Genomic DNA, 22532 nt, shown 5'->3' on the forward strand with positions numbered 1-22532 from the left:
CCTTTTTATGTTAAATGTTTAAGTGTATTTACAGATTTTGTGGAAAACTGTAAATCAAATGTGAATTCTCTCTGGACTGTTAAAGAGATTTATAATTACTTTATTGAAAATATGAATATTGAACCAAAATGTGTAAGGGATTGTAAATCTGTAGATTTTAATAATAGCTTTAAAAATGTATTTTCAAGTGCAGTAGATCCTGAGTGTAGGAACACATGTTTTTCCATTGTTCATAATGCTCTTTTAACCAACCAATATCTTTTTTCGAGAAATATGATAAGATCTAGTAAATGCACATTTTGTTCGAAACCAGAAACTATAGATCATTTATTTGTTGAGTGTTATATTTCTACATCTATAAATAAAGTCGTATTATTCTTAATGCATGTATTAACTGCAGACAATCATAAACTGTCTCTCAAACAATTTCATTATCTTAATGTTGATAATTCATATGATAAGGAGATTAATTATGTTTTTCTTATTCTGCTGTCGGAGTCAAGACAAATAATTTGGAGAACTAGAAATGATGTAAAATTTGACAAAAAATTGTTTAGTCCATTTGATCTTATTTGCAAACTTATTTATAGATTAAAATATCGCATTTTATTAGATTTTGAAAGATTTTCATCTGAGAAATTTGAATTAATATGGGGTAATTATTGTGACGTTAATGCAAATAAAAAAGTTGAGTTTAGATTAGACTTGAATCCTGCAATTTATGCTAACATTTAGTGTTATGATTGAAATAAGTGTATTAAGTTTCTCTCTGCTGTTTTGTGTTTTCTCTCTGATTTCAGGATGGCAGCTGCGGGGCCGTTAGTGGCTGTTACTCGGGTTGTCATCCTGGATCAGAGAGAGAGAACAACAAAGTGATACAGTGTTTTGTGTCATTTGTGTGATGAGTTTTTGTATTGATGTATTTATATATGTATCATCACTGTTATCATCAATGTTCCTATGAATCATTTCAATCATATATCATATACTGTGTAACCCGGTCATGGGCTCATCTCATTTCATTCATTGAATTTCATTATCACTCATGTTTCATCACTATGTATATACGCTATACCATTGCCTCATTTACATTCATGTAGGCCATAGGAACACTGTACTAACCTTTCTTGCGTATTGAGTTTCATTTCAAAAAATATATTTCATATTATACATGCTTTTTCCACACTTGTTCAGGCTTATCTGGATGGTGGGGTTGAGGCGGGTGAGTAGTTGTACCGAAGGCTGTCACGTGCCTCAACTCCATCATCCAGGGCAGCTGTAGACTATATATCATGATCCTGGCAGACCATCACAGGAAGTGCCCGTGCATGACCTGAGGTGGTTCGCTGGGAACCACATTTTATTTCATTATAGTTTTTTCATTTATATGTACAACCTCATATGTTTCTTTTCGTTATTCTTTACAATTATTAAGGAAGTGTGGATACATTACTCGATTTATAATCAAGGATATAAACTCAATACATAATACTAATAAAGACCCGCTTAAATTTAAGATGGTGACTTTTATTTGTTAAAAGCTATCATTGTGTTCTGTTTTACAATAACATCATATAAATTTTACAATAAAATCATATAATCGTGCAGACGTGAACAAAGACTGGAATATTAATTAAACGTGCAGACGTGCAAAAGACTGTTTGTAAATTGTGAAAAACATAATTTTGTTTCTTATAACTTTGTTAATCTTGTTAAATATTATAATAAGTCACCATTCATTTGTTATTTCACATTTAATTCTTTTAGCGGGTACCTGGGGCAATCTACACCCCAGGGTACGTCATGAATAAAGTTTTATGAAAAGAAAAAAAAATTTCGCCTTTTACTAAAGATTTCCGTGCAGTGGAACATTCAATGAGTCTATAGACTTATTTCTGAAGTCCTGTTAATTCAGGATATGCAATAATGTGTCAATACATAAGCCTCGGTAGCAGCTAGGCACCCAGCTCCGCGTTGTCCGCGTTGTCCGCGTTGTCCGCGTTGTCCGCGTTGCCCGTTCTTCTGTTGTAGTAACACTACGCGTTGTAGTTGTTGCATCGATTGTTGTTGTTTCGGTTGTTATTGTTTTTGTTGTTAATTATGTCGCATAAGACAAAACGCTGGCCGCTCTCCAACACTGGTGCGCCCTGCGTGTGCGCAAAGTGCGCGTCGCACAGGCTATTGCGTTGGGCAGACCGTCTGTGTGCATGCGCGTGAGCGTTCGCGACCGTCCGACCTGGGCTCGTATTCACCAAACAATTCTTACACCTACGTTTAAGAATCCGTAATATTCTTCAAACAGAAATTGTCAGGAATTGCCTTAATTTTGAGTCAAACATGGAATGAAGCTCCTATATCTGCATCACTCGATCTTCATGTAGAACATTTGAGTCGTGTTCTGAGAAAACTGGGCATAATGCATGTGCGTAAAGTGTCGTCCCAGATAAGCCTGTGCAGAGGGACGACACTTTCCGCTTTTATGGTATTTTTAGTTTCAAGGAAGTCCATCCTTACCGAAAATCAAGTTTAGGCGGAAAGTGTCGTCCCTGATTAGCCTGCGTGGGCTGCACAGGCTAATCTGGGACGACACTTTACGCACACGCATTAAGCCTAGTTTTCTCAGAACAAGGCTAATTTTCTCAACGACATCATTACCAGCGGTAGGTAACATGTAAATATTCAAGCGCCGGATGTATTTTTATTGATTCTAGGTATATTGATTGTTCTAAAGTGAAAAGAATGGGGTTTTGGATACGGGCCCTTGTGTAAAAAAATATGGAACGCTTCACGAATTTGCGTGTCATCCTTGCGCAGGGGCCATGCTAATCTTCTCTGTATCGTTCCAATTTTAGTATATGTACTGCCGAAGCAGTACGAAAAAGTAGGTAACGATAATGCTCTATATATGTGGTGTAATCTAAAGCGCACTTTTGCAGGTTCAAAGGCGCACTAAAATGCCCGTCTGCGTGTGCTCCGCTCCAGATACATACCTAGAGGTATTTCGCCCGGCAGTGTATATTCGCTTTCTACGGTCGCAGCGTAATGGGATACGCGATTGAGGTGCCGACATCGTTCCAATCGAGTGCAACGGAACAGAAGAGCGCAGCTGTGAATGGTAAATATCATACATTCCGGCGCACTGTACTAATGTTACCAGTCTATTTTTAACTACGACCTATTGTGTTTTCCGACCAATAGCTGTGCGTTTACAAAGCTGTGCGTTTACTATTAATAGTGTTTTCCGCCCAATAACTGTACGTTTACAATAGCTTCGCTATTAATAGGAACTCTCGTGATTGGCGATTTGTTCAGCGGAATACTACAGAGCGTAACCTGTGAGCTGATATGCACGTTCAGTACATCAACCATTGCACGGGCGTTCACTGTTTAACTCTGGTTTCACTACAGTCACGAAAAAATCTTTCGCCTTTTACTAAAGATTTCCGTGCAGTGGAACATTCAATGAGTCTATAGACTTATTTCTGAAGTCCTGTTAATTCAGGATATGCAATAATGTGTCAATACATAAGCCTCGGTAGCAGCTAGGCACCCAGCTCCGCGTTGTCCGCGTTGTCCGCGTTGTCCGCGTTGTCCGCGTTGCCCGTTCTTCTGTTGTAGTAACACTACGCGTTGTAGTTGTTGCATCGATTGTTGTTGTTTCGGTTGTTATTGTTTTTGTTGTTAATTATGTCGCATAAGACAAAACGCTGGCCGCTCTCCAACACTGGTGCGCCCTGCGTGTGCGCAAAGTGCGCGTCGCACAGGCTATTGCGTTGGGCAGACCGTCTGTGTGCATGCGCGTGAGCGTTCGCGACCGTCCGACCTGGGCTCGTATTCACCAAACAATTCTTACACCTACGTTTAAGAATCCGTAATATTCTTCAAACAGAAATTGTCAGGAATTGCCTTAATTTTGAGTCAAACATGGAATGAAGCTCCTATATCTGCATCACTCGATCTTCATGTAGAACATTTGAGTCGTGTTCTGAGAAAACTGGGCATAATGCATGTGCGTAAAGTGTCGTCCCAGATAAGCCTGTGCAGAGGGACGACACTTTCCGCTTTTATGGTATTTTTAGTTTCAAGGAAGTCCATCCTTACCGAAAATCAAGTTTAGGCGGAAAGTGTCGTCCCTGATTAGCCTGCGTGGGCTGCACAGGCTAATCTGGGACGACACTTTACGCACACGCATTAAGCCTAGTTTTCTCAGAACAAGGCTAATTTTCTCAACGACATCATTACCAGCGGTAGGTAACATGTAAATATTCAAGCGCCGGATGTATTTTTATTGATTCTAGGTATATTGATTGTTCTAAAGTGAAAAGAATGGGGTTTTGGATACGGGCCCTTGTGTAAAAAAATATGGAACGCTTCACGAATTTGCGTGTCATCCTTGCGCAGGGGCCATGCTAATCTTCTCTGTATCGTTCCAATTTTAGTATATGTACTGCCGAAGCAGTACGAAAAAGTAGGTAACGATAATGCTCTATATATGTGGTGTAATCTAAAGCGCACTTTTGCAGGTTCAAAGGCGCACTAAAATGCCCGTCTGCGTGTGCTCCGCTCCAGATACATACCTAGAGGTATTTCGCCCGGCAGTGTATATTCGCTTTCTACGGTCGCAGCGTAATGGGATACGCGATTGAGGTGCCGACATCGTTCCAATCGAGTGCAACGGAACAGAAGAGCGCAGCTGTGAATGGTAAATATCATACATTCCGGCGCACTGTACTAATGTTACCAGTCTATTTTTAACTACGACCTATTGTGTTTTCCGACCAATAGCTGTGCGTTTACAAAGCTGTGCGTTTACTATTAATAGTGTTTTCCGCCCAATAACTGTACGTTTACAATAGCTTCGCTATTAATAGGAACTCTCGTGATTGGCGATTTGTTCAGCGGAATACTACAGAGCGTAACCTGTGAGCTGATATGCACGTTCAGTACATCAACCATTGCACGGGCGTTCACTGTTTAACTCTGGTTTCACTACAGTCACGAAAAAATCTTTCGCCTTTTACTAAAGATTTCCGTGCAGTGGAACATTCAATGAGTCTATAGACTTATTTCTGAAGTCCTGTTAATTCAGGATATGCAATAATGTGTCAATACATAAGCCTCGGTAGCAGCTAGGCACCCAGCTCCGCGTTGTCCGCGTTGTCCGCGTTGTCCGCGTTGTCCGCGTTGCCCGTTCTTCTGTTGTAGTAACACTACGCGTTGTAGTTGTTGCATCGATTGTTGTTGTTTCGGTTGTTATTGTTTTTGTTGTTAATTATGTCGCATAAGACAAAACGCTGGCCGCTCTCCAACACTGGTGCGCCCTGCGTGTGCGCAAAGTGCGCGTCGCACAGGCTATTGCGTTGGGCAGACCGTCTGTGTGCATGCGCGTGAGCGTTCGCGACCGTCCGACCTGGGCTCGTATTCACCAAACAATTCTTACACCTACGTTTAAGAATCCGTAATATTCTTCAAACAGAAATTGTCAGGAATTGCCTTAATTTTGAGTCAAACATGGAATGAAGCTCCTATATCTGCATCACTCGATCTTCATGTAGAACATTTGAGTCGTGTTCTGAGAAAACTGGGCATAATGCATGTGCGTAAAGTGTCGTCCCAGATAAGCCTGTGCAGAGGGACGACACTTTCCGCTTTTATGGTATTTTTAGTTTCAAGGAAGTCCATCCTTACCGAAAATCAAGTTTAGGCGGAAAGTGTCGTCCCTGATTAGCCTGCGTGGGCTGCACAGGCTAATCTGGGACGACACTTTACGCACACGCATTAAGCCTAGTTTTCTCAGAACAAGGCTAATTTTCTCAACGACATCATTACCAGCGGTAGGTAACATGTAAATATTCAAGCGCCGGATGTATTTTTATTGATTCTAGGTATATTGATTGTTCTAAAGTGAAAAGAATGGGGTTTTGGATACGGGCCCTTGTGTAAAAAAATATGGAACGCTTCACGAATTTGCGTGTCATCCTTGCGCAGGGGCCATGCTAATCTTCTCTGTATCGTTCCAATTTTAGTATATGTACTGCCGAAGCAGTACGAAAAAGTAGGTAACGATAATGCTCTATATATGTGGTGTAATCTAAAGCGCACTTTTGCAGGTTCAAAGGCGCACTAAAATGCCCGTCTGCGTGTGCTCCGCTCCAGATACATACCTAGAGGTATTTCGCCCGGCAGTGTATATTCGCTTTCTACGGTCGCAGCGTAATGGGATACGCGATTGAGGTGCCGACATCGTTCCAATCGAGTGCAACGGAACAGAAGAGCGCAGCTGTGAATGGTAAATATCATACATTCCGGCGCACTGTACTAATGTTACCAGTCTATTTTTAACTACGACCTATTGTGTTTTCCGACCAATAGCTGTGCGTTTACAAAGCTGTGCGTTTACTATTAATAGTGTTTTCCGCCCAATAACTGTACGTTTACAATAGCTTCGCTATTAATAGGAACTCTCGTGATTGGCGATTTGTTCAGCGGAATACTACAGAGCGTAACCTGTGAGCTGATATGCACGTTCAGTACATCAACCATTGCACGGGCGTTCACTGTTTAACTCTGGTTTCACTACAGTCACGAAAAAATCTTTCGCCTTTTACTAAAGATTTCCGTGCAGTGGAACATTCAATGAGTCTATAGACTTATTTCTGAAGTCCTGTTAATTCAGGATATGCAATAATGTGTCAATACATAAGCCTCGGTAGCAGCTAGGCACCCAGCTCCGCGTTGTCCGCGTTGTCCGCGTTGTCCGCGTTGTCCGCGTTGCCCGTTCTTCTGTTGTAGTAACACTACGCGTTGTAGTTGTTGCATCGATTGTTGTTGTTTCGGTTGTTATTGTTTTTGTTGTTAATTATGTCGCATAAGACAAAACGCTGGCCGCTCTCCAACACTGGTGCGCCCTGCGTGTGCGCAAAGTGCGCGTCGCACAGGCTATTGCGTTGGGCAGACCGTCTGTGTGCATGCGCGTGAGCGTTCGCGACCGTCCGACCTGGGCTCGTATTCACCAAACAATTCTTACACCTACGTTTAAGAATCCGTAATATTCTTCAAACAGAAATTGTCAGGAATTGCCTTAATTTTGAGTCAAACATGGAATGAAGCTCCTATATCTGCATCACTCGATCTTCATGTAGAACATTTGAGTCGTGTTCTGAGAAAACTGGGCATAATGCATGTGCGTAAAGTGTCGTCCCAGATAAGCCTGTGCAGAGGGACGACACTTTCCGCTTTTATGGTATTTTTAGTTTCAAGGAAGTCCATCCTTACCGAAAATCAAGTTTAGGCGGAAAGTGTCGTCCCTGATTAGCCTGCGTGGGCTGCACAGGCTAATCTGGGACGACACTTTACGCACACGCATTAAGCCTAGTTTTCTCAGAACAAGGCTAATTTTCTCAACGACATCATTACCAGCGGTAGGTAACATGTAAATATTCAAGCGCCGGATGTATTTTTATTGATTCTAGGTATATTGATTGTTCTAAAGTGAAAAGAATGGGGTTTTGGATACGGGCCCTTGTGTAAAAAAATATGGAACGCTTCACGAATTTGCGTGTCATCCTTGCGCAGGGGCCATGCTAATCTTCTCTGTATCGTTCCAATTTTAGTATATGTACTGCCGAAGCAGTACGAAAAAGTAGGTAACGATAATGCTCTATATATGTGGTGTAATCTAAAGCGCACTTTTGCAGGTTCAAAGGCGCACTAAAATGCCCGTCTGCGTGTGCTCCGCTCCAGATACATACCTAGAGGTATTTCGCCCGGCAGTGTATATTCGCTTTCTACGGTCGCAGCGTAATGGGATACGCGATTGAGGTGCCGACATCGTTCCAATCGAGTGCAACGGAACAGAAGAGCGCAGCTGTGAATGGTAAATATCATACATTCCGGCGCACTGTACTAATGTTACCAGTCTATTTTTAACTACGACCTATTGTGTTTTCCGACCAATAGCTGTGCGTTTACAAAGCTGTGCGTTTACTATTAATAGTGTTTTCCGCCCAATAACTGTACGTTTACAATAGCTTCGCTATTAATAGGAACTCTCGTGATTGGCGATTTGTTCAGCGGAATACTACAGAGCGTAACCTGTGAGCTGATATGCACGTTCAGTACATCAACCATTGCACGGGCGTTCACTGTTTAACTCTGGTTTCACTACAGTCACGAAAAAATCTTTCGCCTTTTACTAAAGATTTCCGTGCAGTGGAACATTCAATGAGTCTATAGACTTATTTCTGAAGTCCTGTTAATTCAGGATATGCAATAATGTGTCAATACATAAGCCTCGGTAGCAGCTAGGCACCCAGCTCCGCGTTGTCCGCGTTGTCCGCGTTGTCCGCGTTGCCCGTTCTTCTGTTGTAGTAACACTACGCGTTGTAGTTGTTGCATCGATTGTTGTTGTTTCGGTTGTTATTGTTTTTGTTGTTAATTATGTCGCATAAGACAAAACGCTGGCCGCTCTCCAACACTGGTGCGCCCTGCGTGTGCGCAAAGTGCGCGTCGCACAGGCTATTGCGTTGGGCAGACCGTCTGTGTGCATGCGCGTGAGCGTTCGCGACCGTCCGACCTGGGCTCGTATTCACCAAACAATTCTTACACCTACGTTTAAGAATCCGTAATATTCTTCAAACAGAAATTGTCAGGAATTGCCTTAATTTTGAGTCAAACATGGAATGAAGCTCCTATATCTGCATCACTCGATCTTCATGTAGAACATTTGAGTCGTGTTCTGAGAAAACTGGGCATAATGCATGTGCGTAAAGTGTCGTCCCAGATAAGCCTGTGCAGAGGGACGACACTTTCCGCTTTTATGGTATTTTTAGTTTCAAGGAAGTCCATCCTTACCGAAAATCAAGTTTAGGCGGAAAGTGTCGTCCCTGATTAGCCTGCGTGGGCTGCACAGGCTAATCTGGGACGACACTTTACGCACACGCATTAAGCCTAGTTTTCTCAGAACAAGGCTAATTTTCTCAACGACATCATTACCAGCGGTAGGTAACATGTAAATATTCAAGCGCCGGATGTATTTTTATTGATTCTAGGTATATTGATTGTTCTAAAGTGAAAAGAATGGGGTTTTGGATACGGGCCCTTGTGTAAAAAAATATGGAACGCTTCACGAATTTGCGTGTCATCCTTGCGCAGGGGCCATGCTAATCTTCTCTGTATCGTTCCAATTTTAGTATATGTACTGCCGAAGCAGTACGAAAAAGTAGGTAACGATAATGCTCTATATATGTGGTGTAATCTAAAGCGCACTTTTGCAGGTTCAAAGGCGCACTAAAATGCCCGTCTGCGTGTGCTCCGCTCCAGATACATACCTAGAGGTATTTCGCCCGGCAGTGTATATTCGCTTTCTACGGTCGCAGCGTAATGGGATACGCGATTGAGGTGCCGACATCGTTCCAATCGAGTGCAACGGAACAGAAGAGCGCAGCTGTGAATGGTAAATATCATACATTCCGGCGCACTGTACTAATGTTACCAGTCTATTTTTAACTACGACCTATTGTGTTTTCCGACCAATAGCTGTGCGTTTACAAAGCTGTGCGTTTACTATTAATAGTGTTTTCCGCCCAATAACTGTACGTTTACAATAGCTTCGCTATTAATAGGAACTCTCGTGATTGGCGATTTGTTCAGCGGAATACTACAGAGCGTAACCTGTGAGCTGATATGCACGTTCAGTACATCAACCATTGCACGGGCGTTCACTGTTTAACTCTGGTTTCACTACAGTCACGAAAAAATCTTTCGCCTTTTACTAAAGATTTCCGTGCAGTGGAACATTCAATGAGTCTATAGACTTATTTCTGAAGTCCTGTTAATTCAGGATATGCAATAATGTGTCAATACATAAGCCTCGGTAGCAGCTAGGCACCCAGCTCCGCGTTGTCCGCGTTGTCCGCGTTGTCCGCGTTGTCCGCGTTGCCCGTTCTTCTGTTGTAGTAACACTACGCGTTGTAGTTGTTGCATCGATTGTTGTTGTTTCGGTTGTTATTGTTTTTGTTGTTAATTATGTCGCATAAGACAAAACGCTGGCCGCTCTCCAACACTGGTGCGCCCTGCGTGTGCGCAAAGTGCGCGTCGCACAGGCTATTGCGTTGGGCAGACCGTCTGTGTGCATGCGCGTGAGCGTTCGCGACCGTCCGACCTGGGCTCGTATTCACCAAACAATTCTTACACCTACGTTTAAGAATCCGTAATATTCTTCAAACAGAAATTGTCAGGAATTGCCTTAATTTTGAGTCAAACATGGAATGAAGCTCCTATATCTGCATCACTCGATCTTCATGTAGAACATTTGAGTCGTGTTCTGAGAAAACTGGGCATAATGCATGTGCGTAAAGTGTCGTCCCAGATAAGCCTGTGCAGAGGGACGACACTTTCCGCTTTTATGGTATTTTTAGTTTCAAGGAAGTCCATCCTTACCGAAAATCAAGTTTAGGCGGAAAGTGTCGTCCCTGATTAGCCTGCGTGGGCTGCACAGGCTAATCTGGGACGACACTTTACGCACACGCATTAAGCCTAGTTTTCTCAGAACAAGGCTAATTTTCTCAACGACATCATTACCAGCGGTAGGTAACATGTAAATATTCAAGCGCCGGATGTATTTTTATTGATTCTAGGTATATTGATTGTTCTAAAGTGAAAAGAATGGGGTTTTGGATACGGGCCCTTGTGTAAAAAAATATGGAACGCTTCACGAATTTGCGTGTCATCCTTGCGCAGGGGCCATGCTAATCTTCTCTGTATCGTTCCAATTTTAGTATATGTACTGCCGAAGCAGTACGAAAAAGTAGGTAACGATAATGCTCTATATATGTGGTGTAATCTAAAGCGCACTTTTGCAGGTTCAAAGGCGCACTAAAATGCCCGTCTGCGTGTGCTCCGCTCCAGATACATACCTAGAGGTATTTCGCCCGGCAGTGTATATTCGCTTTCTACGGTCGCAGCGTAATGGGATACGCGATTGAGGTGCCGACATCGTTCCAATCGAGTGCAACGGAACAGAAGAGCGCAGCTGTGAATGGTAAATATCATACATTCCGGCGCACTGTACTAATGTTACCAGTCTATTTTTAACTACGACCTATTGTGTTTTCCGACCAATAGCTGTGCGTTTACAAAGCTGTGCGTTTACTATTAATAGTGTTTTCCGCCCAATAACTGTACGTTTACAATAGCTTCGCTATTAATAGGAACTCTCGTGATTGGCGATTTGTTCAGCGGAATACTACAGAGCGTAACCTGTGAGCTGATATGCACGTTCAGTACATCAACCATTGCACGGGCGTTCACTGTTTAACTCTGGTTTCACTACAGTCACGAAAAAATCTTTCGCCTTTTACTAAAGATTTCCGTGCAGTGGAACATTCAATGAGTCTATAGACTTATTTCTGAAGTCCTGTTAATTCAGGATATGCAATAATGTGTCAATACATAAGCCTCGGTAGCAGCTAGGCACCCAGCTCCGCGTTGTCCGCGTTGTCCGCGTTGTCCGCGTTGTCCGCGTTGCCCGTTCTTCTGTTGTAGTAACACTACGCGTTGTAGTTGTTGCATCGATTGTTGTTGTTTCGGTTGTTATTGTTTTTGTTGTTAATTATGTCGCATAAGACAAAACGCTGGCCGCTCTCCAACACTGGTGCGCCCTGCGTGTGCGCAAAGTGCGCGTCGCACAGGCTATTGCGTTGGGCAGACCGTCTGTGTGCATGCGCGTGAGCGTTCGCGACCGTCCGACCTGGGCTCGTATTCACCAAACAATTCTTACACCTACGTTTAAGAATCCGTAATATTCTTCAAACAGAAATTGTCAGGAATTGCCTTAATTTTGAGTCAAACATGGAATGAAGCTCCTATATCTGCATCACTCGATCTTCATGTAGAACATTTGAGTCGTGTTCTGAGAAAACTGGGCATAATGCATGTGCGTAAAGTGTCGTCCCAGATAAGCCTGTGCAGAGGGACGACACTTTCCGCTTTTATGGTATTTTTAGTTTCAAGGAAGTCCATCCTTACCGAAAATCAAGTTTAGGCGGAAAGTGTCGTCCCTGATTAGCCTGCGTGGGCTGCACAGGCTAATCTGGGACGACACTTTACGCACACGCATTAAGCCTAGTTTTCTCAGAACAAGGCTAATTTTCTCAACGACATCATTACCAGCGGTAGGTAACATGTAAATATTCAAGCGCCGGATGTATTTTTATTGATTCTAGGTATATTGATTGTTCTAAAGTGAAAAGAATGGGGTTTTGGATACGGGCCCTTGTGTAAAAAAATATGGAACGCTTCACGAATTTGCGTGTCATCCTTGCGCAGGGGCCATGCTAATCTTCTCTGTATCGTTCCAATTTTAGTATATGTACTGCCGAAGCAGTACGAAAAAGTAGGTAACGATAATGCTCTATATATGTGGTGTAATCTAAAGCGCACTTTTGCAGGTTCAAAGGCGCACTAAAATGCCCGTCTGCGTGTGCTCCGCTCCAGATACATACCTAGAGGTATTTCGCCCGGCAGTGTATATTCGCTTTCTACGGTCGCAGCGTAATGGGATACGCGATTGAGGTGCCGACATCGTTCCAATCGAGTGCAACGGAACAGAAGAGCGCAGCTGTGAATGGTAAATATCATACATTCCGGCGCACTGTACTAATGTTACCAGTCTATTTTTAACTACGACCTATTGTGTTTTCCGACCAATAGCTGTGCGTTTACAAAGCTGTGCGTTTACTATTAATAGTGTTTTCCGCCCAATAACTGTACGTTTACAATAGCTTCGCTATTAATAGGAACTCTCGTGATTGGCGATTTGTTCAGCGGAATACTACAGAGCGTAACCTGTGAGCTGATATGCACGTTCAGTACATCAACCATTGCACGGGCGTTCACTGTTTAACTCTGGTTTCACTACAGTCACGAAAAAATCTTTCGCCTTTTACTAAAGATTTCCGTGCAGTGGAACATTCAATGAGTCTATAGACTTATTTCTGAAGTCCTGTTAATTCAGGATATGCAATAATGTGTCAATACATAAGCCTCGGTAGCAGCTAGGCACCCAGCTCCGCGTTGTCCGCGTTGTCCGCGTTGTCCGCGTTGTCCGCGTTGCCCGTTCTTCTGTTGTAGTAACACTACGCGTTGTAGTTGTTGCATCGATTGTTGTTGTTTCGGTTGTTATTGTTTTTGTTGTTAATTATGTCGCATAAGACAAAACGCTGGCCGCTCTCCAACACTGGTGCGCCCTGCGTGTGCGCAAAGTGCGCGTCGCACAGGCTATTGCGTTGGGCAGACCGTCTGTGTGCATGCGCGTGAGCGTTCGCGACCGTCCGACCTGGGCTCGTATTCACCAAACAATTCTTACACCTACGTTTAAGAATCCGTAATATTCTTCAAACAGAAATTGTCAGGAATTGCCTTAATTTTGAGTCAAACATGGAATGAAGCTCCTATATCTGCATCACTCGATCTTCATGTAGAACATTTGAGTCGTGTTCTGAGAAAACTGGGCATAATGCATGTGCGTAAAGTGTCGTCCCAGATAAGCCTGTGCAGAGGGACGACACTTTCCGCTTTTATGGTATTTTTAGTTTCAAGGAAGTCCATCCTTACCGAAAATCAAGTTTAGGCGGAAAGTGTCGTCCCTGATTAGCCTGCGTGGGCTGCACAGGCTAATCTGGGACGACACTTTACGCACACGCATGAAGCCTAGTTTTCTCAGAACAAGGCTAATTTTCTCAACGACATCATTACCAGCGGTAGGTAACATGTAAATATTCAAGCGCCGGATGTATTTTTATTGATTCTAGGTATATTGATTGTTCTAAAGTGAAAAGAATGGGGTTTTGGATACGGGCCCTTGTGTAAAAAAATATGGAACGCTTCACGAATTTGCGTGTCATCCTTGCGCAGGGGCCATGCTAATCTTCTCTGTATCGTTCCAATTTTAGTATATGTACTGCCGAAGCAGTACGAAAAAGTAGGTAACGATAATGCTCTATATATGTGGTGTAATCTAAAGCGCACTTTTGCAGGTTCAAAGGCGCACTAAAATGCCCGTCTGCGTGTGCTCCGCTCCAGATACATACCTAGAGGTATTTCGCCCGGCAGTGTATATTCGCTTTCTACGGTCGCAGCGTAATGGGATACGCGATTGAGGTGCCGACATCGTTCCAATCGAGTGCAACGGAACAGAAGAGCGCAGCTGTGAATGGTAAATATCATACATTCCGGCGCACTGTACTAATGTTACCAGTCTATTTTTAACTACGACCTATTGTGTTTTCCGACCAATAGCTGTGCGTTTACAAAGCTGTGCGTTTACTATTAATAGTGTTTTCCGCCCAATAACTGTACGTTTACAATAGCTTCGCTATTAATAGGAACTCTCGTGATTGGCGATTTGTTCAGCGGAATACTACAGAGCGTAACCTGTGAGCTGATATGCACGTTCAGTACATCAACCATTGCACGGGCGTTCACTGTTTAACTCTGGTTTCACTACAGTCACGAAAAAATCGTGGCTTTAGTGATCCGTTGGTCGTTTTTTCATAAACGAGCGATTTTGAGTAGTAAAAATGGCAGTGATTAGTAGCAATTTTAGACCGCTGGATGGAAATGAAATTTGCGATAGGATTCTACAGAGGACTGTCAAAATACAGGGCCAACGTGGATCTTCTCTTGTGAACATTATCAATTTGATAAGGAGTCTCGGGGTCACGGAGAATGATGTTGATGCGGTCTCCAGTAACCTACCGGGTTCGATGGCATATGACGTGGTCTTCACAGAGCCAGATAAGTTGACTTCCTTTCTTGCTAGTATGAAATCGGATGAAACGGTTTTTCAGAAACTAAGATACAAATTTGAGTCGTATGGGAGCCAAGTAGTGCACATTAGAGTACATTGGCTGCCCATTTTCATAGGAAATAAGATTCTGGAAGATTTTTTCTCTCAGTTTGGTAAAGTGTTGAAGATTGAGCTTGAAAAACTAACTGTCCAAGATTTTGTGACATTTTCGGGAGTGCGAATTGTAACTGTTGAAATGTCGCAGCAATCAAAGAACAAAATACCACATGTGGTTAATTTTGAATGTGGCAACAAGGCCCTGTTGACAATGCGGGGACGGCCTCCTTTGTGCTTGAGGTGCATGCAGCTCGGGCACGTGGGGAGGGACTGTCCCGGCAAGGTCATCAGGCCGACAGTCTCTCTTTCAGTTGGAAAACAGGCCTCGGAGGTGGCGAAGCCTGTTGAGGATACAGGTTCTGTATCGACGTGGACGGATGTGGTCCGGAAGGGGAAGAAGGCGAAGAAGGCCCCCGAGACGCAGGACGCGGCCCCTGCTACTTCTCCTCCCGTTGACCAGACGCCGTCTCCAGTCACTTCAGAATGGCCAGTGGTTGAGACCAAGGAAATGGAAGTAAGTGAGGGTACTTCAAAACGGAAATTAGAGACAGAGGAGGAATTTACCCCAATGCCCCGTAACAGGGTAGTTAGTGGGGTCGAACAAGTTGAGAGTGGGGGGATAGATATGTCTGACATGCTATCTCAAGATTCCATCTATGATGGTATGTTGGCGACTCAGTCCCCCCATAGAATGTAGTGTTTGTATTGATTGGACTCATAAATGGACTTGATTGTTGCACAACGGATTGCTTTATATTAAAAATGGCCTGGAAACAAACCGCATGCTTTATGGACTTCGAAATTGCTTATTCCTTTTTCTACATCTATGTAGTTATTCATATAGTTAATTGCACTATTCCCAGAAGTGTTAAAGGTCTAAAAATATGTAAGCATAAATACATTTATGTAAATATATATATATTATATTGCACTTTTGCCATAAAATGTTTAAACATTGTAAAACTCTACATGAATATATACATGTTTGAACATGTTTCAGTTCTATCCAGTCTTTTTGTGTACACATTTGTTAATATGTGTGGGATTATCTCTCCTTCTATAAACATGTTTTTCTCGTACACATTTTGTTTAAACCAGTTTCAGACTATGTTGTCTTACGGTCTCGATTTATCTCACAAATATATTTCGTCTGCTTTATTTCTTAGCTGCCAATGCTCGTGTATCCCGCCCCGCTTTTATTTTTCTATCGACTGCTTATTTGCACGTAGTCTGAATGTTCGCTATAAATCTTTATCGATTCACTTCTATCCGTATGCTAAAGTTTATTATCACTGCTCCAATAGAATTAAATGCCCGATAACGTTTATTTTGTGGGCGCAGCCATCTTTAATTGTACATGCACTTTCCTCGATTATTTCTAGCTCATGTAATGTCTGTCCTGTATGTTTCGGTGTAATGGATAGTGTTCTAAAAATAACTTACATTTTTAAAACGTCGGTGTCGTTCATTGTGCAAGTTATGTTTTAGATTATTTCAAAACTTACAAGAATGTCTTTAATAATACATAGTATTAACATAAATGGATTTAGATCCAGAAAAAAACAGCAGTATATTAAAGATTACATTTTGCAAAATAAGCCTGCCATTTTATGTATACAGGAAACACATATAGACATTTACTCCAAAGCCAAAGATGTAGAAAATTTTATCTCCAAAGATTATAAATATATTTGGAGTTTTTCAAATGGAAATAAGTCATGTGGTGTTTGTACTATTATTACTGATAAAAATATTATTTGCCATAGTTTTCAAACGGATTATGATGGTCGTTTTATATATGCAGATGTTGAGTTTGTAAACACAAATTTCAGGGTATGTAATATTTATGCTCCAAATGCCCCTGGAGATAGAAATAATTATTTTTCCTCCATTAAGAAATATTTGGTTAGTTCTTATCATCTAGTTGTTATTGGAGATTTCAATTTTGTTCTGAATCCTAAGTTAGATAAATCAGGGGGAGATACTGATAGACTTCCTATTGGCTGTGCTGTTTTCAAACATATAATTGATAAATATAAATTAAAAGATGTCTTTAGACATTTGTATCCTAAACAAACCACTACAACATGGAGTAGAATATCTATTAAAAAAGAATTAATTAGTTGTAGACTAGATAGGATTTATGTGTCGAATTTATTAATTGGTAATTGTATTGAGTCTTCCATTAAACCTTGCATTTATTCAGACCATGATTTTGTAAATGTAATTATTAATTTAAACAACTCTAATGAAACCATTTCTATTGGAAATTCCTATTGGAAATTAAATAATTCAATTTTAAATGATGATGAATTTATTTCAGCCTTTGAGTTTTATTTTAAAATAATAAGTAGAACGGAAGATATTACTTTAGATTGGTGGGATGGAATTAAAAATAAAATAAAAGAATTTTGTATTGATTACTCTAAATCAAAGAAATCTAATGCATACAAAGAAATAAAACTATTAATTAAAACTTACCATAATTCACAAGATATTGAAGAAAAAATTAATATAAAAAATCAACTTGAAAATTTACAAAATAAAATATATGATGGTTCCTACATAAGAAGCAAAATTAATATGCTGAATAGCAATGAAAATGCTTCAAATTATTTTCATGATAAAGAATTTCAAAATGGTATTAATAAAACTATAACTCATATAATAGATGATGGTATGGACAAGAAATCATCACATGATATTTTAAAAACTTTTCATTCATTTTATGAAAATTTGTATACTGAGAAACCTGTTGACCCTTCTTTAAACTCTAAGTTTTTAAATAACCTACCTAAAATTTCCAATGATGATAATGCTATGTTAAGCCAACCTCTTACTCTGGATGAGATTTTCTCTACATTAAAGGAAATGGATCATACTAAGTCTCCAGGAAGTGATGGACTTACTTCTTTGATATATGTAAAATTCTTTCATCTGTTTGGTGATATTTTATTGTATTTATTTAATACGTGTTTTGAATCTGGCCATATGTCAGAATCACAAAAATTATCTTATATAACATTACTTTGCAAAGATAACAGTAATAAAACATCTGCTAAAAATTATAGACCAATTTCACTTTTGAATATTGATAGGAAGATTTTGTCAAAGGTTTTGGCCACACGATTAGGAAAGGTTTTGCCCTCTATTATTGGAATAACTCAAACATGTTCAATACCTGGGAGGACTATTTTTGATAATATTCATTTACTTCGTAATATAATAAGTTATGTCGAGCAGAAAAACCTAACAGCTTGTTTTATCTGCTTGGACCAGGAGAAGGCCTTCGACCGTGTGTCATGGCCTTTTCTGTTTAGCACTCTTCAATCATTTGGCTTTAATGACTCTTTTATACATTGGATTAAGGTCTTGTATCAAGACATAAGGTCATCTGTCATTGTAAATGGACATATTTCTGAGCCATTTGCATTGACAAGATCAGTCCGTCAGGGCTGTTCTTTATCACCTCTCCTTTATGTTTTATGTTTAGAGCCCTTTGCTAAGGTTATTCAAGATGACCCACATATAAATGGTATCAAAACTCCTGGTGGAAAGTTTCATGTGAAAATGTCCCTTTATGCTGATGACAATACCACCTGTCTATCAGATGAAAAGTCAATTTCCTTATTTTTTAAACATGTGTCAGACTTTGAAAAGGTTTCGGGGTCAAGGGTAAATTATAAGAAAAGCTGTGGAATGTTTTTGGGGAAATGGAAGTCAAGGTCTGATCATCCTTTCGGCATTTCTTGGGGAAAAAATTGCAAGTTATTAGGTTACAGGTTTGGTTATGATTTAACAGATGATGATTTATTTCATGATTTATTATCTAATTTTGAAAGAATTCTTAATTTATGGAAATCTCGTGGTAAATCGTATAAGGGTAAAAGTTCGATTTTGAACACATTTGTATTTTCAAAACTTATATATTTTATACAAGCTCAAATTGTACCTAGTCATTATATAAACATGTTTCAAAAACGTTGCTTCAACTTTATATGGGGCAGAAAATTAGAGCCTATATCCCGCAAAACATTGTATTCACACATGTTAAAAGGTGGACTTAATGTTCCAAATTTAGAATTAAAAATCCATTCATTCTATCTATGTCATATTTTTAAAATAATTAATAACTACAATACTCCTTGGGTAGAATTTGCTGTTTATTGGACAGGTTTGCAATTGAAGAAATATAATCCTTCAATTGCATCTAATAATATTCCTCATAGTGAAATTATTCCCCCTTTTTATGTTAAATGTTTAAGTGTATTTACAGATTTTGTGGAAAACTGTAAATCAAATGTGAATTCTCTCTGGACTGTTAAAGAGATTTATAATTACTTTATTGAAAATATGAATATTGAACCAAAATGTGTAAGGGATTGTAAATCTGTAGATTTTAATAATAGCTTTAAAAATGTATTTTCAAGTGCAGTAGATCCTGAGTGTAGGAACACATGTTTTTCCATTGTTCATAATGCTCTTTTAACCAACCAATATCTTTTTTCGAGAAATATGATAAGATCTAGTAAATGCACATTTTGTTCGAAACCAGAAACTATAGATCATTATTTGTTGAGTGTTATATTTCTACATCTATAAATAAAGTCGTATTATTCTTAATGCATGTATTAACTGCAGACAATCATAAACTGTCTCTCAAACAATTTCATTATCTTAATGTTGATAATTCATATGATAAGGAAATTAATTATGTTTTTCTTATTCTGCTGTCGGAGTCAAGACAAATAATTTGGAGAACTAGAAATGATGTAAAATTTGACAAAAAACTGTTTAGTCCATTTGATCTTATTTGCAAACTTATTTATAGATTAAAATATCGCATTTTATTAGATTTTGAAAGATTTCCATCTGAAAAATTTGAATTAATATGGGGTTATTATTGTGACGTTAATGCAAATAAAAAAGTTGAGTTTAGATTAGACTTGAATCCTGCAATTTATGCTAACATTTAGTGTTATGATTGAAATATGTATATTAAGTTTCTCTCTGCTGTTTTGTGTTTTCTCTCTGATTTCAGGATGGCAGCTGCGGGGCCGTTAGTGGCTGTTACTCGGGTTGTCATCCTGGATCAGAGAGAGAGAACAACAAAGTGATACAGTGTTTTGTGTCATTTGTGTGATGAGTTTTTGTATTGATGTATTTATATATGTATCATCACTGTTATCATCAATGTTCCTATGAATCATTTCAATCATATATCATATACTGTGTAACCCGGTCATGGGCTCATCTCATTTCATTCATTGAATTTCATTATCACTCATGTTTCATCACTATGTATATACGCTATACCATTGCCTCATTTACATTCATGTAGGCCATAGGAACACTGTACTAACCTTTCTTGCGTATTGAGTTTCATTTCAAAAAATATATTTCATATTATACATGCTTTTTCACACTTGTTCAGGCTTATCTGGATGGTGGGGTTGAGGCGGGTGAGTAGTTGTACCGAAGGCTGTCACGTGCCTCAACTCCATCATCCAGGGCAGCTGTAGACTATATATCATGATCCTGGCAGACCATCACAGGAAGTGCCCGTGCATGACCTGAGGTGGTTCGCTGGGAACCACATTTTATTTCATTATAGTTTTTTCATTTATATGTACAACCTCATATGTTTCTTTTCGTTATTCTTTACAATTATTAAGGAAGTGTGGATACATTACTCGATTTATAATCAAGGATATAAACTCAATACATAATACTAATAAAGACCCGCTTAAATTTAAGATGGTGACTTTTATTTGTTAAAAGCTATCATTGTGTTCTGTTTTACAATAACATCATATAAATTTTACAATAAAATCATATAATCGTGCAGACGTGAACAAAGACTGGAATATTAATTAAACGTGCAGACGTGCAAAAGACTGTTTGTAAATTGTGAAAAACATAATTTTGTTTCTTATAACTTTGTTAATCTTGTTAAATATTATAATAAGTCACCATTCATTTGTTATTTCACATTTAATTCTTTAGCGGGTACCTGGGGCAATCTACACCCCAGGGTACGTCATGAATAAAGTTTTATGAAAAAGAAAAAAAAAAAAAAATTCGCCTTTTACTAAAGATTTCCGTGCAGTGGGAACATTCAATGAGTCTATAGACTTATTTCTGAAGTCCTGTTAATTCAGGATATGCAATAATGTGTCAATACATAAGCCTCGGTAGCAGCTAGGCACCCAGCTCCGCGTTGTCCGCGTTGTCCGCGTTGTCCGCGTTGCCGCGTTCGTGCGTTCTGTTGTAGTAACACTACGCGTTGTAGTTGTTGCATCGATTGTTTGTTGTTTCGGTTGTTATTGTTTTTGTTGTTAATTATGTCGCATAAGACAAAACGCTGGCCGCTCTCCAACACTGGTGCGCCCTGCGTGTGCGCAAAGTGCGCGTCGCACAGGCTATTGCGTTGGGCAGACCGTCTGTGTGCATGCGCGTGAGCGTTCGCGACCGTCCGACCTGGGCTCGTATTCACCAAACAATTCTTACACCTACGTTTAAGAATCCGTAATATTCTTCAAACAGAAATTGTCAGGAATTGCCTTAATTTGAGTCAAACATGGAATGAAGCTCCTATATCTGCATCACTCGATCTTCATGTAGAACATTTGAGTCGTGTTCTGAGAAAACTGGGCATAATGCATGTGCGTAAAGTGTCGTCCCAGATAAGCCTGTGCAGAGGGACGACACTTTCCGCTTTTATGGTATTTTTAGTTTCAAGGAAGTCCATCCTTACCGAAAATCAAGTTTAGGCGGAAAGTGTCGTCCCTGATTAGCCTGCGTGGGCTGCACAGGCTAATCTGGGACGACACTTTACGCACACGCATTAAGCCTAGTTTTCTCAGAACAAGGCTAATTTTCTCAACGACATCATTACCAGCGGTAGGTAACATGTAAATATTCAAGCGCCGGATGTATTTTTATTGATTCTAGGTATATTGATTGTTCTAAAGTGAAAAGAATGGGGTTTTGGATACGGGCCCTTGTGTAAAAAAATATGGAACGCTTCACGAATTTGCGTGTCATCCTTGCGCAGGGGCCATGCTAATCTTCTCTGTATCGTTCCAATTTTAGTATATGTACTGGCCGAAGCAGTACGAAAAAGTAGGTAACGATAATGCTCTATATATGTGGTGTAATCTAAAGCGCACTTTTGCAGGTTCAAAGGCGCACTAAAATGCCCGTCTGCGTGTGCTCCGCTCCAGATACATACCTAGAGGTATTTCGCCCGGCAGTGTATATTCGCTTTCTACGGTCGCAGCGTATGGGATAACGCGATTGAGGTGCCGACATCGTTCCAATCGAGTGCAACGGAACAGAAGAGCGCAGCTGTGAATGGTAAATATCATACATTCCGGCGCACTGTACTAATGTTACCAGTCTATTTTAACTACGACCTATTGTGTTTTCCGACCAATAGCTGTGCGTTTACAAAGCTGTGCGTTTACTATTAATAGTGTTTTCCGCCCAATAACTGTACGTTTACAATAGCTTCGCTATTAATAGGAACTCTCGTGATTGGCGATTGTTCAGCGGAATACTACAGAGCGTAACCTGTGAGCTGATATGCACGTTCAGTACATCAACCATTGCACGGGCGTTCACT

General features: G+C 40.3%; 17 non-coding genes across 17 annotated transcripts; 8 read left to right on the forward strand and 9 right to left on the reverse strand.

The window, feature by feature from the left end:
- Positions 1 to 1803: 1803 nt before the first annotated feature.
- Positions 1804 to 1918, forward strand: LOC127832753 (U5 spliceosomal RNA). The gene has a single exon (XR_008027111.1). It is a non-coding gene; the product is annotated as a U5 spliceosomal RNA (small nuclear RNA).
- An 851-nt stretch (positions 1919 to 2769) lies between these two features.
- LOC127832786 (U6 spliceosomal RNA) lies at positions 2770 to 2875 on the reverse strand. The gene has a single exon (XR_008027138.1). It is a non-coding gene; the product is annotated as a U6 spliceosomal RNA (small nuclear RNA).
- A 513-nt stretch (positions 2876 to 3388) lies between these two features.
- LOC127832806 (U5 spliceosomal RNA) lies at positions 3389 to 3505 on the forward strand. Its single transcript, XR_008027157.1, has one exon. It is a non-coding gene; the product is annotated as a U5 spliceosomal RNA (small nuclear RNA).
- Positions 3506 to 4356: 851 nt separating this feature from the next.
- LOC127832787 (U6 spliceosomal RNA) lies at positions 4357 to 4462 on the reverse strand. The gene has a single exon (XR_008027139.1). It is a non-coding gene; the product is annotated as a U6 spliceosomal RNA (small nuclear RNA).
- A 513-nt stretch (positions 4463 to 4975) lies between these two features.
- On the forward strand, positions 4976 to 5092 carry LOC127832817 (U5 spliceosomal RNA). Its single transcript, XR_008027168.1, has one exon. It is a non-coding gene; the product is annotated as a U5 spliceosomal RNA (small nuclear RNA).
- An 851-nt stretch (positions 5093 to 5943) lies between these two features.
- On the reverse strand, positions 5944 to 6049 carry LOC127832788 (U6 spliceosomal RNA). Its single transcript, XR_008027140.1, has one exon. It is a non-coding gene; the product is annotated as a U6 spliceosomal RNA (small nuclear RNA).
- A 513-nt stretch (positions 6050 to 6562) lies between these two features.
- LOC127832829 (U5 spliceosomal RNA) lies at positions 6563 to 6679 on the forward strand. The gene has a single exon (XR_008027179.1). It is a non-coding gene; the product is annotated as a U5 spliceosomal RNA (small nuclear RNA).
- Positions 6680 to 7530: 851 nt separating this feature from the next.
- On the reverse strand, positions 7531 to 7636 carry LOC127832789 (U6 spliceosomal RNA). The gene has a single exon (XR_008027141.1). It is a non-coding gene; the product is annotated as a U6 spliceosomal RNA (small nuclear RNA).
- Positions 7637 to 8149: 513 nt separating this feature from the next.
- On the forward strand, positions 8150 to 8266 carry LOC127832842 (U5 spliceosomal RNA). Its single transcript, XR_008027190.1, has one exon. It is a non-coding gene; the product is annotated as a U5 spliceosomal RNA (small nuclear RNA).
- An 842-nt stretch (positions 8267 to 9108) lies between these two features.
- On the reverse strand, positions 9109 to 9214 carry LOC127832790 (U6 spliceosomal RNA). Its single transcript, XR_008027142.1, has one exon. It is a non-coding gene; the product is annotated as a U6 spliceosomal RNA (small nuclear RNA).
- Positions 9215 to 9727: 513 nt separating this feature from the next.
- Positions 9728 to 9844, forward strand: LOC127832853 (U5 spliceosomal RNA). Its single transcript, XR_008027200.1, has one exon. It is a non-coding gene; the product is annotated as a U5 spliceosomal RNA (small nuclear RNA).
- An 851-nt stretch (positions 9845 to 10695) lies between these two features.
- LOC127832791 (U6 spliceosomal RNA) lies at positions 10696 to 10801 on the reverse strand. Its single transcript, XR_008027143.1, has one exon. It is a non-coding gene; the product is annotated as a U6 spliceosomal RNA (small nuclear RNA).
- A 513-nt stretch (positions 10802 to 11314) lies between these two features.
- On the forward strand, positions 11315 to 11431 carry LOC127832864 (U5 spliceosomal RNA). Its single transcript, XR_008027202.1, has one exon. It is a non-coding gene; the product is annotated as a U5 spliceosomal RNA (small nuclear RNA).
- An 851-nt stretch (positions 11432 to 12282) lies between these two features.
- On the reverse strand, positions 12283 to 12388 carry LOC127832792 (U6 spliceosomal RNA). Its single transcript, XR_008027144.1, has one exon. It is a non-coding gene; the product is annotated as a U6 spliceosomal RNA (small nuclear RNA).
- Positions 12389 to 12901: 513 nt separating this feature from the next.
- Positions 12902 to 13018, forward strand: LOC127832872 (U5 spliceosomal RNA). The gene has a single exon (XR_008027210.1). It is a non-coding gene; the product is annotated as a U5 spliceosomal RNA (small nuclear RNA).
- An 851-nt stretch (positions 13019 to 13869) lies between these two features.
- Positions 13870 to 13975, reverse strand: LOC127832793 (U6 spliceosomal RNA). Its single transcript, XR_008027145.1, has one exon. It is a non-coding gene; the product is annotated as a U6 spliceosomal RNA (small nuclear RNA).
- A 7942-nt stretch (positions 13976 to 21917) lies between these two features.
- LOC127832833 (U6 spliceosomal RNA) lies at positions 21918 to 22024 on the reverse strand. Its single transcript, XR_008027183.1, has one exon. It is a non-coding gene; the product is annotated as a U6 spliceosomal RNA (small nuclear RNA).
- Positions 22025 to 22532: the final 508 nt, after the last annotated feature.

This window comes from Dreissena polymorpha, chromosome 5 (assembly GCF_020536995.1).
Source record: "Dreissena polymorpha isolate Duluth1 chromosome 5, UMN_Dpol_1.0, whole genome shotgun sequence".
NCBI lineage: Eukaryota > Metazoa > Mollusca > Bivalvia > Myida > Dreissenidae > Dreissena > Dreissena polymorpha.